This window comes from Canis lupus, chromosome 32 (assembly GCF_011100685.1).
Source record: "Canis lupus familiaris isolate Mischka breed German Shepherd chromosome 32, alternate assembly UU_Cfam_GSD_1.0, whole genome shotgun sequence".
NCBI lineage: Eukaryota > Metazoa > Chordata > Mammalia > Carnivora > Canidae > Canis > Canis lupus.
In genome coordinates, this window is record NC_049253.1 from 9,114,266 (window position 1) to 9,130,972 (window position 16,707).

Below are 16,707 nucleotides of genomic sequence, written 5' to 3' on the forward strand. Positions count from 1 at the left end.
TGCCTTCTGCTCAGGTCATGATCCCAGGGTCTTGAGCCCACATTGGGCTCCCTGATCATCAGGGAGTCTGCTTCTTCCTCTCCCTCTTCCTCTGTGCACTCTTTCTCTCTCTCTCTTTCTCTCTCTTTCTCTCTCTCTCTCTCTCTCTGTGCTCTCTATCTCTCTCAAATAAACAAAATCTTTAAAAAAGAAAACATGAGAAATTAAGGACAAGAGACAGCACGGTTTGTGAAGAGGATATGGATGAGAGAAGCAGTAGATTTAGGAGACAGAAAGGAGGAAGAAGGAGGAATATAAAGATGACAAAGGCCCCCATGTACAAGAAAATAACAGATGAAGGCTGGAAGAGTCTTCGAAGAGGTAGACCATGGGAATTTTACTCACCATGAGTCTGAGATGCCACAGGAAGAATTTCTTCATTGTTCATCAAAGCCTGAGTTTCAGAAAGAACCTCTCTTCCTCATTTACCAAGGTGCTAGGAGAGATGGTTCTAATGTGAATTGAAAGATATTAGGAAAAGGGTCAGAAAACCCCAAGGGTCAGAGATTAAGGGAAAATATGGAGAAAAGAGCTATTAGGATCTGATTAATCAATTCAACAGCATTAAACTAATTTAAATAGCATTATCATTGACTTATGACATAACTACATCTATATACAGGTCCATTCTCTACGTTCACAGTAATTATACTCTAGGAAGTTGCTGCAAACAGTGAATCAGCAAACACTGAACCACTGCTCCTAGAGGAAATAGAAGTTTAGGTCCCTTTGAGCCTCTGGCCGCAACATTTTTGTCAATTGATTAATATATAAACCTTACTTTGTGTGTGTTTCTGTTTCAACACATCTTAATACATACTTTTTATTTATTAACATTGAATTCGTGACCAACAACACTATACCTCGTACCTGAGGGAAGTTTATCTGATGTATTTTCTCTCTCATATCTGAGGGAAGTTTATCTGATGTGTAAGGCACATCACAACCTTGATTCACTTGGGAGCACTGCAAGCCCTTAAGTACTATGCATCAGGCTTATTTTAAGCCGTGAAATCACCAATAAAAAATACAAAACTGTGGCACTAAATAGACTGTAAAAAGGATATTTATGTTTAGTATGAGAACTAAAACCAAGAAAGCAGTGTTGCTTTGTTCAGACTCAACTGGGAACACTCATGTAAGGCAAATCACTCTCTGCAAGTCCACGAATAACCATAAAAGTGCCACAAGTATTGATTATGGGTTACCAATAAGTATTTGCAAGTAAGCAAATTCATACATATGGAATCTTAACAGTCCGGATCAGCCCAGGGTAAGCTTCATATGTTCCTGAGCCTGTGGCCTTTTCTATGCAGAGAGAAATAGAAGGGGAAAGACTATGGGCCTTGGACACCTGGGTGGCTCAGTGGTTGAGCATCTGCCTTCAGCTCAGGACATGGAGTCCCAGGATCGGGCAGCCCGGGTGGCTCAGCGTTTTAACGCTGCCTTCAGCCCAGGGTGTGACTCTGGAGACCTGGGATCAAGTCCCACATCAGGCTCCCTGCATGGAGCCTGCTTCTCCCTCTGCCTGTGTCTCTGCCTCTTTCTCACTCCATGTCTCTCATGAATGAATAAATAAAATTAAAAAAAAAAAAAAGAAAAAGACCAAAAAAGAAAAAAAAAGGGAGTCCCAGGATTGAGTTCCACATCGGGATTCCCACAGGGAACCTACTTCTCCCTCTGCCTGCATCTCTGACTCTCTCTGTGTGTCTCTCATGAATAAATAAATAAACAAAATCTGAAAGAAAAAAGAAAGAAAGAACGAATGAACCATGGGCCCAAGAACAAAATCTATGGAGAAGAAACTCTAGTACCTTGGGCTGGGGTGGCAGAAAGTTCAATCATAAAAATTTCCAGAGAACCTTCTGTTTCAGAGTTAACTTAGAGAGACTATTATATATATATATATATAACTTATATAACAGACAAACCTGAATAGGCTTTCCAAAATATACAAAAACTAGTAAAAAGACCAAAATTAATTTAGGAAAAACTTTAATACTAAATGAAATATTAAATGCAGTTCTAAGGCCAATAGGGAGGCAAGAAAGGCCAATTCTTTTCCTTTCTGTTGGAAAAAGTTCCAAGAAGGAAGCAGCATCTGGCATGGCATTTGGTAAGCTGGAGGGAGGTTGTTTCATACTGAGGACAGAACGTGAAAAAAGCGTGAGAGCAGAAAAGCACCGACATGAGAAATATTCCACTTTAGCTGGGAAATGTAAAGGGACAGCCAGAAAAAGTTGGGGAAATTTTTATGACCTGGCCCGTGAAAACAGACTTAGTAGTTGGCACCTAATTCAACAAGAAGTTGGCAACCCTCAGGATGATATGAGCATGAGATTCATCTGCCAGCAAAGCAGGAGGGAAGAGTTGAAGAGGCCATTATAATAGTCTAGGTAAGAAGCAGTGAATTTCTAAACTAAGGTTTAGGCAGTGAAAGGAAAAAAAAAAAAACTGTGAACTTACTGTGGATATATAGATGTGAGAGCTGACTTATTTGGCAGAAGCAGAGAATCATGGAACAGGCAAGAATAAAAGGAGGCTCTCAGGGAAGATGGGGTTTTATTTTGAATGACAGGGAGTGGTGGTGCCATTGAAATATACCTTAAACTTGAGGGAAGAGCTGGAGGAGAGAGTTGATGAGTTAGGTTTCAGACAAGATGAATTCTAAAATGCTCCCAATCCATCTCAATAAAGACTAGAAAGAAAAGAAAGGGATCTGTAACTGGAGATGAAACATAAATTTAGGAGAGGGTGGAGAGAAAGAAGAGAATATTGGGACTAGGACTTGGGTTTATCTACATTTAAGAAGAAAGAAAACAAATTAGCAAAGAAGATGGGCAAGGATGGTCCAGTACTAGAGATTTCCCATCAGACAAAAATTTTTTTATTATTACACTGTGCACTCAAACATGAGCACTTCAGCTATTGCTCTACACAAACAAAAATAAAAACTCATTTCCTTTGCTACAATAGAACAGAATATTAAGACATTATTATGATCCATCAATTCAGTCTCATGACTTGCCAAATACATGGCTAGAATACGATCCACTAGAAAATTTTAAATTGCTCTGCCACATATCATCTTTACATATAAGTTCAGTAGAATATTTTCTTTTAAATATCACTTAAAATCACTCAATTATGAGAATAGAAGGAGAGGGCCCTTTAGAAATAGTGTTGAATATTGGAATGAAAATCCTTGAGCTCCTTGTCTTATGAAATAAGTCTTTTTGTGTGCATAAAATATAGTTCAACATTAAACATTTTCTACAAAATGGGGGACAAATCCCAGAGTAATCTTCATACAAAGTTATTTTAGGTGCCTAATGCCTGTAAAATTATAGTTGTACATTGTCCTAAAGTTGAGAGCCTTTCAACGTTTTCATCATAAACCCCGTTTTTCAGGGGCTTAGAGCTCAACTAGAGAAATTTGCTTCAGGATGAAACTTGGAATACCCAATTTCAATCTGATCTAGTTATAACCAGTTGAAATAAAGACAAAAAAGTTTGCATTATATCTTTTTCATTTGGCTATCTGTAGTTTTAAGTTTAAAAAATCACTTTCAGACATTTCCACCAATTTTTCAAATATCTTTATCTTTGGAATTTTTGAAACATAGAAAAAAGAATAAAAAGACAATTTGATAAGTAATTAATGTCACAAGAGAAGGATAAAGATGTGCTGAATCTTGTACAGCCAACTTACCCTCCAAAATCGAAGTAAGGTCAGCAGATATTGAAACTTATTACAACATAACACTTATTTTCAGTGAAGAGCTTTTATTTAATAAGAATAGGATAGCCAACTGAGGCCTATTGCATGGAAAGATATGGGAAAATTGAACCCTAAACAGTTCAGCATACAATGAGGTAATATTCTAGATTTTTTTTAGAGTAAAACAAAACAAAACAAAACAAGTACTCTGAAACAAATATTTTTCTTTACACATATAAAAAATTACCTTTTTTCTAAGAGAAGGAAAAATATTTAAATATAAATAATTATAAACCATTGTTATAATTAAGTCCTTGGAGAAGGTGTACAGAATAGAATGTTTTCACCACCTAAGATTTGTCCTAGTTCCTTAGCAACTAAATTACTATTTGGCAAGATGAAGCACAACAAACGTGATCATTGCTTGCTTTATTTTTCCTACTAAATGCAGCCATATGCTTTCAGAGCAATCTGTTTTCATTTACATGTCTGTGTCTCCCATCTTTTGTACACTCCACCTTCATTGATTGTACATACTACCTCATACTACCTCGGCACCACCTAAAGTGTATATAAAATAGTCTTCTCATGTCTGGCAAATAGCAGGGACTCATAGCTGCTCCAAGTTCCCTATGCACTTCTTCTCTCCTTCAAGTACATCCATGCTCAGTAGCTGGTCTTCAGACTCTATGCGCACCATGCACTTTTGACTTTCTTCCATAATGCACCTGGGCCAGATGTAATAGGTTTAAGGTCAAGAGACAAGAAAGAAAATGAAGCTTGAGAGCTAAGATGTGTAAACTGACAGATGATACATTTTGCTGAAAGGTAACAAGACAAAAACCATTCCAGATTTTAATCTCTATTCTGCTACCAGCCAGCTATTCTTCACCTGTCTGAGCCTGACTTTTTTCATGTGCAGGATAAAAACATTAGATCAGAAGATTTTTGACATCCTTCTTGTAGGTTCTAGAATTCTTGTGGAAATAAGTATTTAGCTCAGTGACGTACATTTTTCTCTTATGCAGTCCAATTAAACTTACACAGATACCAGTTTTCTCCCCCAAAGCATTTTACTGTCCTGACTAAACAGGATATTCTTTGGTCAAAAATCACACTGTCTTACTGAAGTTTTATGTTTTACTAATTCACACATGCCAAGACATTGGAGGATTCCATTCCCAGCACTAGACAGCTGACCATGTGACCATTGCCTGACCCCACAGCCAAACCTATAGGAGAAAATAAGGGCAAAGATAGTTGCTGAAATCCCTCAATCTTGTAGATTTTAAACAAACCCATTGGAAACTCCAGTGGCTTTTGTGGGTTAGCCATGCATGTGAAATGCAAGCTTGTTAAGAACTTAAACCAATATCCATAATTTGATGTCAGTCAGATTCCTTTTCCTTCCCATCCCTTGTGAAGTCTGAAAGAAGGATAATGAAGATGAGAGAAGGAAGAAAAAGAGCCTGTGGAAAATGAACAGAACAGAAAAGAACACTGTGAAAATGTACAACAAATTTTAAAATACTAGAATCTGACAGTGCTAAAAGAATTTGGCCACTCAGTTTGCTTATCTCAGTAGCTACCCAACTAGAATATGGTAAAAACTTAAAGACACACAATTAAAACAGATCCAGTCCTTTCCCACTTTTAGAAACAGATCTTTTTCTGCAGGCAGGTCAGAATGCCTGTCTTTTCCCTATATATTAGAGCTGCTATCAGATTACCTGGGAACCACAGTTTGGCTCCTACTCTGCATAATTCCTGAAGTAGAATGGGGATCCCCCTTCACACCAGGGAGGAAGGCTATGCCTTAAAGTGCTAAAATAATTTCAAGTAAGGATAAGCAAGGATAGCATAGCAATGCATAAAGACTGGGCATTTTCAGAAAGTGGAGGCAATCAGATTCCCAAATGAATCTCTCTGGGTTTTTTTAAGATTTTATTAATTTATTCATGACAGGGACAGAGAAAGAGACAGAGACATAGGCGGAGGGAGAAGCAGGCTCCCTGCAGAGAATCCCAAGCAGGACTTGATCCCAGGACCCCAAGATCATGATCTGAGCCAAAGGCAAATAGATGCTCAACCACTGAGGCACCCAGGTGCCCCCCTCAATAAATCTCTGATCCCCTTAAGTGAAGACTTAAGACTGCAACATGAGCAAAGATCCCAGGCAACCACATAACTCTTGAGGACATGGCAATTTCTTCTTTATTAAGTAGCTTTGAGGTCAGGAAGTATAATCTCAACTTTGCATCTCATTAGAGTACTGGGCACACTGTAAATATTGAAAACAGAGGGAATTTAGGGCAGGAATTGGTTACACAGGTAATGAAATTGCTGAGAAAACAAACTGGAGAAAGAGAAACAACCCAGAAATTAGGAAAAGCAGGAAGCCACTCCTTATGCTGAGGAAACAAAAGATGGAGGCAATATTATCAGAATCCAGTGAATGGCATTGCCCAAAAGAGGTTAAGACAACTGCAGCTTGTTCAGGAGAGGCTGGAGTCGCAAGGGTTGTGGAGCCATCCAATGCAGGTCGAGCAGAGAAATACCCTGGTTGGTCCCTTTCGCCTGCCCTTTGGTCTCCCCCAGCTACCTTCTATTGCCCAAACCCAGAGGGAAGATAGTTGTGTGGGACCCTGAGAAATGCAGCCTGCAGGGATCAGCTTTCCTGAGGCATGGAACAGAGCTGAGGACAGGTGGGAGGGGAATGAATCTGCAAGCACTGGAGTCAAGAAGCAGAATGAGTATTTTCATCCGTTCATTAACATGCATACAAAATGAGCACCTACTATGGGCCAGGCAATCCTCACTGGGATAGACACCACGAACGCAACAGGTCCCAAAGAAGTTAACGTGTTGTGGAAGGGACAGATATATAAGCGCATAATTCCGACCCTACCTGTAAGAAGTGATAAGGTACATCAGAACTCAGGGAAGGGAGTGGCAGTCTGGGAAAGGGGGCTTGTGATATGGTGAGTGTCCTTGAATTAATTTCCTCAGGAAAAATGTTAAAATGATGTTATCTTGAATGGGAAACACAGACTGTCTTCTTATCAAAGAATCTCTTCTCTTAAAAATCCACAAAAAGGTCCTAAAGAAATTATTGTTGCTTTTTTTTGCTTCTCGTTTCCCATGATCAAATGACTTCTGTCATCCTTGAAGGATTTTGACTTTCTCTGGAAAATGATGGCTAGAGTAACCCAACCAAAATGAGTATTGCGGTAAGGAGGCCATTAGGCTGGAAAGACACCCAGCCAAAAGTGCCTTCAGAGACTACAAGTCAAGTAGGGGGTGAGGGGAATGAGAACAAACTCAGCCTTTGCAAATGTAAGGAGATTTTCCAGTAAAGCGACAATAATTTAATTACAAAAATGCTTCTGATACTGCTACCCATGAAATCTTTTTTGGCAAAAAGACCGACAGAGTAAGTACAGCGGGCTAAGTGATTACTGATTGGTTTGAATTAGAGCCAGATTAAAGGTACTGTACTGGCTTTCCGTGTAGGGTGCTTGAAGCAACAGCCAAATGTTCAAGCCCGAACCCTTCCTCTAGCATATAATCCAAGGCCACCATGTTCTGTCAAGACACATTAACAAGTTTTAAGTCAATGGGCTGACCACCAACATTTTTCTCTCCTGATTTATTTATCATCAGTACAAAATATTAACATGAGTCCTACTGATTTCTATGGCAAAAATCAAATGCTACCACAATCACACTAGACGACCTAAGTACGGAATGATGACTTTTAAAGAACAAATCATACTCACCATAAAGAGCCCCAGTAGCATTTCAATCCCTCTTTGCCCCTCAGTGCTCTGTGTTTTGTAGCCAAAGTCTTTAACAGCCCGTGAAAGCTGATAAACACCTTGTATTTAATAGCAGACTAAGAATGTAATCATCATTAAGTGATTTTTAAGCCCAAGTGTGGCTCCATTTATATTCAATTGGTTTTAAAAAAAAATGATGCTTTGTATTTTACTGGGAACCATCCAGATTTTTATTTAAAACAGAAATGCTGAAAAAAAAAAAACTAGAAAAAAAAATACTACACAGTTTCTGTTCTGGACCATTAATTTTTCAGTCAGATCTAACTATCATTTAATTGGTTCCTGATGCTAAAACTTGGATTCCACTTTAAACGCTTGAAACTAGAGCATATAGAATAATTTGTTATGCTGAGCTATTCATCCCAAATGTCCAGGGAAAATAAACCAATCTCAAAATAAAACTGGGCTACTTTCTGTGATGACACAAAATTAATAACACAGTCTGAGAAATAAACCTTGCATCTACGTTTGCCAAAAAAAAAAAAAAAATCATTAGGATCTCCATGACGAAGTAATATTTAATTCATATTAATGTTTAATGTAAAAGGAGGTCTGTTAACTAAAAAAACAAATTTTGAGAACATAAACTGGAGATATCCTGCCTAATTTAACAAGACTCAGAATAATAATTCAGATAAATCTGCCTTCCTTGGGTATGTAAATTAATTTTTAGTACTTCTTATTTTTTGTATTTACAGATAGGTTAAAATTAGTTGTGGTAATATTTAATCCGATGATGAATTTGCTGAAGGAAACTTAAACTTTCCAAAGATTTCAAAGCAGTCTGCCTCGGCACTTTACAACATGAAACCTGAAAGGGAAAATACTTTGTAGATATGACTTTTTCTTTGGTGAGCACAAGAAAACATGTATGTATTGGGTTATCTGGGAATTTAAGCAGAAAAGTGGCTTGGGAGATCTGCTTTGTAAGCAGGTTTCTGTTCACAGGAGTCAATTTGTAATCTGGCTAAACTAACCAGCTCGGAAAACAACCTCTGAACAGGAATGCCACACATGCAGATAAGCACTAGTGAAAGAACTGCTAGTTCAGCGGGAGCCCAGCGCAACTTGGTAACCAGTCCTCTGGATTGATGCCAAATTAGGCAGAAAATTTCTCTGGCCTGAATGTAGCCCTAGAGATGCTAAAATCCAAAATTCTTCCCAGCTTCTTAAGGCTAGCTGGCAGGTCCTCAGCTAGTGACCATGCAACAGTGCTAGTGATATTTCTGCAGCTTCAATAATAACAAAGGACTCTGTAGATGAGGTGCTCTCTTTACCAGTGAAATAAAGTTTCCAGACAATGTGGCTGAGCTGTTTGCCAGCAATTGAAACTGCCAGAGAAAAAGGAGGCATCATATGCACAATATCTTTCATGTAGAGAAGGTAGGTATAAAGTTTTCTAGTCCTCCAAAAGCATTTTAGGAATATATTAGTAAAATGTATCCTCATTATTTTAACTCTAACCCCCACCCCAGTCAATACTTTCATCCAGATGCAAGGTACTAGCTTCATATGTATTTTTATAATTTTTTCTTCTAGTCAGCTGTTGATTAGTCATTTTCTGGGGCTTTCTGTTAGAGTTTTATGTAGCAGTATCAGAAGTATTTAGCAGTACTAAATTTTGAGCATTTTTTGTAACGACATTATCGTCACTTTCCTGAAAAATCTCCTCACATTTGTAAAGACTGAATTCATTCTCATTCTTTGCTGCCCACTTGACTTATAGTCTACGAAGGCATTTTGGCTGTGTGCCTTTTCAGCCTAATGACCTCCCCGCCGACCCATCAGAATATATGTTGATTTAACTATTTGTCCTGGTTCTTCTTGATAGAAACAGCTTCCACCGGCAAGATAGTTTGTTAACTCCACAATATAGTCTGACTTAGTGCCAAGAAATTTATCACCTTGCCTTCCCCCAAACCTCTCCCACCTCCAGTGCTGCCTAGATCAATGAGAGTGCCAAGTCACAAGGTAGAAAATTGGCTCCACTCAGAGATTCCTCTTACTCCCTCAACCCCCATGTCCCTCGGTTAAGTCCTGCCCAGTGGACCCCCAAATGCACCTCTGTTTTAACACTCATGCAGGCAGGTCCCTCTATTTCACAAAATCATCAGTGGCTCCAATGCCCGTGGCTTCAACTCTATCCTCCTTGCAGGCCTTACAAGACCTTCTGGGTTCCATCTCTGACCAATCAAGGTATTGATTCCAGTTGGCATTTCCCCCAAATATCTCATTTTCTTTTTATCTTTGAGTTGGCTGCTTCCTCCGCATGGAATATCTGTCCCATCCTATCCCCTAGGATCTGTGTAAAGAATTCCTTACAGACTCAGGTTCTCCTACCTCCTGTGGGCAACCTCCCAATACACACATACCCACTCCACCCCTCTACCCAGCAATAGGGCTTTCCCTGGTCTTCCTTCTCAAGTACCATTCCACACTCCCTTAGGACACATACCTGCTGCTAGGGAATTATCGGTTTACAGATGGTTGAGTTCCCTGGGAGCCGGGATCTTTTTCTGACCCATTTTTGTATTCCTAGCACCTAATCTAATCTTGAGAATCTGAAGAAGGGAGGGCAGCCCAGGAGGGAAGAAGAAGAGAAAAGAAAGGGAAGTAAGGAAAAAGGAAAGGAAAAGAGGAAGAAAGGAAGGAGTCCAGGAGGGGAACAGAACCACTTTCATACCCCTGTTGGAATAAATACTTTTAGCTGAGTGAGACAACCAACTACTGAAAAACTGGCTCAGTAAAACATGCAAAAAAAGAAACACACCCTTTGCTTACATGGGAAGCTTGTGTGTGAGTCCTGAAAGAGGTCTGCAAAGATAAGAGTACAGTCCTTTCTAACAGAACTGAGTCACATGCTGAGCTTGGTTTCTGAAACCAATGGTATCTAAAAGTAAGGAAAATCATGAATGTCAGAATGGCATATAGGGGTGGATCTTTCTCTGAAATACACCCTAGAGATTGGAAAGGGAGAGGGTCAAGGTCAACTAGACCTGAGAGGAGCCAAAAAAAATCACCTTTTCCTCCCTTTGAAAGGCATCAGAGAAAGGAAGGGGAGGATTGTACTTTAATGGAAAAAATCAACCACTCTGATTAAATGTTACACATTTTTTATTCACTCAAATTTCAGAAGACTAGGGGAGGGGCCAAAGGGTGTGTTTTTACGAATGATTAATCTCTCCGTGTATGTGTTTTTCAACCCGGTGACATTGTTAGACTTGGGGCAGGGGAGAGAAGAACTAAGCTAGCCAAACGTAGGTTCTCTCTGACTCTCCTAGAACATTATCCTTAATGCAAGTTCCCCTTGATTATTCACTTTTATGTACCCAGTGAGAGGCCTGAATTGAGAGGGGTTTTTCTTTTATGATTTGGCACCAAAACATTTTGTCTCTTACTGTGAAAAGTCATCAAATAAAGGAAGTTACAGAAAAACATTACTGTCCCCAAAGCAATCTATAATAGATAAGGCACCCAAAGTTATGTTTGTTTAAAAAAAAACTTCTGAGATGACCAGTTGTTAAAATATTTGAGAAAGCTAAGAACATCTAATTCTAAAGGAGTCTGTTCTTCCTATATGGTGGCATAAAAAAAAAAAAAAAAAAAAAAAAGGCCTAAAGACACAGCAGGAATAAATAATCCACAGTGATTTATTTACAGAGCCTGAAGTGTATGGTTCTGAACAAGATATTTCCCAGAGCTGCAGCGGCAAGCCTGACACAGCACCAGACCCGTTTCAATCTCGCAAACTACTTTTCCACAGCCATTTGCCTCTGTTCTCCTGCTATATTTCCTGCTCCAAGGTCAGTACCTTATTTCATTTACTTCTTTCTCTGACCCATATGCCTATCCTATGACACTAATCTCTGAGGTCTCCATTTCAGTGATGTTGGTGACACTGACCCCATGTTGTTTAATCACCAGTCAATCCAAATGCTCATCTGTATTTTATCACTGATCACCCCAAGTAAGCCATATACCTTCATTCATTTGTTCGTTCATTCATTCATTCCACATATCCATCATGAGAAACTAGTATATACCTGGCACAGTGCTAAGTACTGATGGGCAAAGGTTAACAAGGGCTATTCCTCAGTGTGAACCACAGTGACAATACTGGGTAACAAAAGGAAAACAGAAAGTAAGGATGCAGAGAGGAAGCAGCAATCAACATTAATTCCTTTTTCCAAAAAAGAAGTTTGCCTTCAAAGGCAAACTTTTAACATTTCACTCCAGAAATTATCAGAATATTCTCATGTGCCATTGGATTAGCATTTACACTTCTTAAGACCTAGGTCTGTAAGATCATCTTCTATAGAAAAAACTAAGATGTAACTTAGAGAAATCATCTAGATACCTGTTTGGAGGGGGACAGGAGGGAGGGGATTACCTAGGGAAGAGTGTCAACATGTATAAATTATTGAGAGATTTGCTTAGAGTGCCTGTGGAAATGTGATCCAAGTTCACATATGTGGTTGAGAATTAACAAAATGCCTTTACCAGAGGCCTGCCAGAGCAAATTCATGGAGACTAGTCCTAACTTACAGTGATATAGGACTTAATGGGTTTTAAAGCACTTTCATCCTCATTATCTCCATGCACCTAAGGGTATATATACTGAGGCACTCAGGGAAAGTAATAAATTCCCAATCTGACTGGGAGAATTGAGGATCAGAGAGCCATGCTTGCAAATAGCATATCCAGGATGAGCTCTCTGTTCTTCTGAGTCCTGCCCAGTGCTCCTCTACCAATACGACAACTTTACACTTCATTGTATGAAGAAAAAGAGCAGGGAGATTAAAATCTAAATACAAAATCAAGCTTTCGGTCAGGTCAGCAAAATAGATATGATTGTATCACATAGATACGTTGCAAATAAATCTGATTCCTAATGACCCCCGGTTCTCCACTAAATAGCTGGAGTAGGTTCATCCCCATGCTAGATCTCATGCTGAGAAAGAATAAACTTAGAAGAGCAGGAGTGGGAGCAGGGCATCTTCTTTAAAGACCTTGGAGATTTTGGAGATCAGTATTTTCTTCTGTGGACTAAAGGAAGCTCAGGGGATCACAGGGAGGAAAAAGTCAACCTAGGAAGTGACTCTGAAATCCACTCAGTACCAAGGATTTTGACCTTGTAAGTCTACTCACTCTTTCAAAACACCGGGGAGGGTTTTTCCCTGATTAGCAGGAGAAAAATTTGGTGTAGACCAGGATTCAGCTTGACCCATGGCTGACTGGGGGAGAGATGCCTTCCCAGGGAAGGTCTGTAGTGCTGATGATGCGGAAGTGAGTAAGCTCAGCCATGGTGAAGGTTGTCGAATCCAGGACTGGACCATACGAAGCTTGGGGACTGCATCAAAGGAAGGATTCCACACACACACATACACACATGATCTCCTGATTCCACATGTTGGTTTGGCTCTGGTAATCGGCAGACCTAAAATGACAGTGTCTTAAACAAGATGGAAGTTTCTTTCCCAAGTGTCAGTCCAAGCCATCCAGCGGGTGTGGTGGTTCCCTGGTGCCAGGAACCAAGCTCCTTCAACTGGTTGCTCAATCCTGTGCCCGCTCCAGCTCCAGTCCTCCCAGCGCACCACACTGTAGGCAGTGGAGAGGAAGGGCACGAGGATGCAGTCTACAAGTTGCACACAGAGCTCTTGTTACTATCTCATTGGCTAAAATGCCATCCCTTGTGCATATCTGGTTGCATGGGAGGCCTGGCTAAAAACTCTTGTGACTCTAAAAACATGGGAGAGCAGATGTGAGAGGCAGTCGTTTCTGCCACAAACACAAACCTGAAGAATCGTTCCCAACCAGGCTTCCTCTTTTCCTTCAGTTCAACAGCAACTATTTTCTAGCACTTTGCTGTCATGATGAGGCTCCTGTTCCATCTGAACTGTGACCCCCTGTCTGAGGTATTAAGTCACTGGGGGCTCCTTGAGTGGGAGCCACAAGCTTAAAAGTTGCTCACAAGGCCTCTGCTCCAAAGTGATTAATTAGCCTCACAAATATATTACTGATATTTTTTACTGCTAGCTCTTAGCCTTGCAGGCTAAGAATTAATTTTTAACCAAAAGAAATATTATCTGCTTGGATGTGAGAGCCATCTGGTTGTGACGTCTGTCACCCCATTGACTGCCAGAGTTGATTCTGCAGACCTGGCTGGCTAGGCAGGTGTCCACTTCCTCCCTCACCACTCCAGGTGTGTCCTTCCACACCAAGCTGCACACTTGGTGGAAGAGGATGACCTTCCCCGATAGAGGAGGATCATTCTTCCATGAAGGGTATATGCGCAGCTGTGCTCTCCTGCAAGAACCTCCAAACAAGCCCTCAACGTCCATTTGTAGGAAAATGTAGGATAGTCAAGCTTCCAAGACTGCAGACACTTCCAAATGAGGCATTGCACGTGGCAGTCTGCCTTAAAAAAAAAAAAAATGCTTAATAGGAATATCAGTCTATGAGAGACAAATGGTCTCTGCTCCCTATTAAAGAAATCATGTACTTTGGGGCATGTTAAGAATATTATATCACTTTAATACTTGAGATATGAAAAAATTGATGGAAGTGTTAGCATCTATTTCAATGATAGCTTTAAAGTGATGGTCAAAACACATTTCTTCAATTCTCTGTCCATTTAACTATCTCAATAGGTCACTACATCAAAAAAGGGAGAGAACACCAAAACTGAGGTTAAAATGAATCATGCTCAGTTCCAGTCAAAATTGCATCGAATGTATGTATGGAATTTATTTGGATTAATATTACTCACAGCAAAGATACCAAAAATACTGTGTGACAGGAAATTTGAGGTTCTCACCAGTGTCCAGAGCATGCATACATACCATCCAGTAGTTATGTTACATTGTAAGGGTGCTGTCAAACATCTTGTATAGCAACATTAAATATGGGTCTGGAAGCCAGTAAGAAAATCCCTAAACCGAGTTTATTTGAGAGCTTAACAATATAAATTGCAGAAGAAGAGAGAATCTCCTAGAGAAACTTCCCTATAATATAACACTACAAACAGCCATGCAGAAACATATTTCATCAACTGAGTAAGATCCCCTTGGCAGGCCATCTCCCAGGGTAAGCTGCAACATCTGTAACATCTCCAACTCTGGGAGAAAGATGACGTTCTCGGAATCCTGGAGGAACTGTGTTTTCCCCTTAGAACAAAAAGCATCATCCTAGGGGTGGGCCCTGTCAGCTTTATTACGACTGCCAAACCCCACCATCTCCCTTCCCCCAAATACATACACTGACACACACATACACACAAACACACACATACACAGTCACTATGAAGAGCAGATTTTTGTTTTTTTGAAAGCATAATTTGTAATAAGACAATTATATTACTCATTAATGCTTTTTGGAGTCAAATAATTAAGGTGATCTGATCACTGGGGTGTTTAGACTCTTCACCATTTGGCTTTCTACTGGAAAAAGAACAAGGCATCTGTGACTGAGCCTGGCAGCTGCTTAACCTTGATGTCCTTCTTGGGAAGAGAACTCTGATTTTACTTGGGCTTATTATCCCCCCAAATAAAAGACTATGTTTCCTGGGCTCTTTTCAGCTAGGTGTGACCATGGACCATGGATCAAAATTCTGCCCAATGTGATGTTCTGTGGATGATTTCTGACAAGCCTGTTGAAAGGGCCTGACTCAGATGGGAGAGCTATTTGTCCTTCTACTTACCCTTCTTCTGATTTGCAACGTGGATATGGTAATTGGAACTGTCATACCCAGATGGCTCAGGTGGCATCTTGAACCATGAGGTGAGTCTGAGAATGTCAACCACACCTAGGATGATATCTTAAATAAAGTAGGCTAAGCTGCTGTAACAAAGAAAATCCAGACTTGGTGACTTGGAAGACAGATCATTTTTCTCTTATATAAAGTGAGGGTTCTCAGCAATGAGCAGACTTGGTCCAGTCATTCAAGGACTTAGGCTCATGGTAACTTTGCCATCTTTGTTGTGTGGCTTCCAAGGCCACTTTAGCTATTACCATCCAGCCAAAGTCAACTGGGGAAAGAGTGGAAAGCCCGGATCAGAGGTCTCCTCTTAGGCAAATGAGGAGGAAGCTGCTTACATAATCTCTCCTCACATCCCATTGGCAAGAACTTTACCACATGCCCAAATCCAGCTAGGAGGGAGACTGGGAAATTCAGTGAGCCTAACTGGAGAGTTATATCTCCGCTATAATTCTGTTACTATGGGAAAAGAGAAAAAATTATTTTTTATAAACAGATATCAGTCTCCAGACAGAAAGTAAGGTGGAATGATAGGAGTCTGGGCCCTGATGACACCATAGGACTGAACTCTATACTGACAACATTGACATTTCTTTTACTTGAAAGAAAAATCAGTGTTTATGTTGTTAAGCTACTTTTATTTTGAAAGGTTTTCTCCCTTCTTTACAGCCAAACATAATCCTAAATGGTACAAATTATCAAATTTTACCTTTCAACATAGGAACATTTGGTTTATGAGTACAAAATACTTATTGGTCACTTAAACAATTATGGGAATTTAAAACTATAAAGAATTACTCTAATGAGACATTGGAGATTATGGCTGCAATTTTGAGTTAGCATTTTAAGTGGAACTTTTTCTTATCTTCCTTAATATTACTTGTCCTTTTACTTTGCAATACACCATGTGATTTCTCTGTGGCCTAAATATTAATAATATTGATGTAAAAACTAAGATTCACTTTTATGCTTTTACAATATCAGAGTGAGGTACATATATTTATTCATATTTTGCAAAAAAAAAAGCACATGTACACATAAAACTTGCACTTGAGGGAATCATGAGCCCCTCATAAAACATTCAATCAGATTTTCCTCAATGCCTCAGTCAGTGTGTTCAGCCTTTTAAGTCATTAGGGCTGCATTTAGCACCCCTCACTACAATATAAAATTAAAATGACTTCGAAAATTACTTTGAAATCTGCTTGTTAACTTCAGTGGAGAGTTTTAGGTATGGGAACCAGAAGACATGGGTTCTGGTTTTTACTTACCAGAACTCAGATCCCTGATTAAACAATCTCTATCATCTTGCTCTACTTTACCAATTATTTTCCCAGTTCTAAAGATCGCCC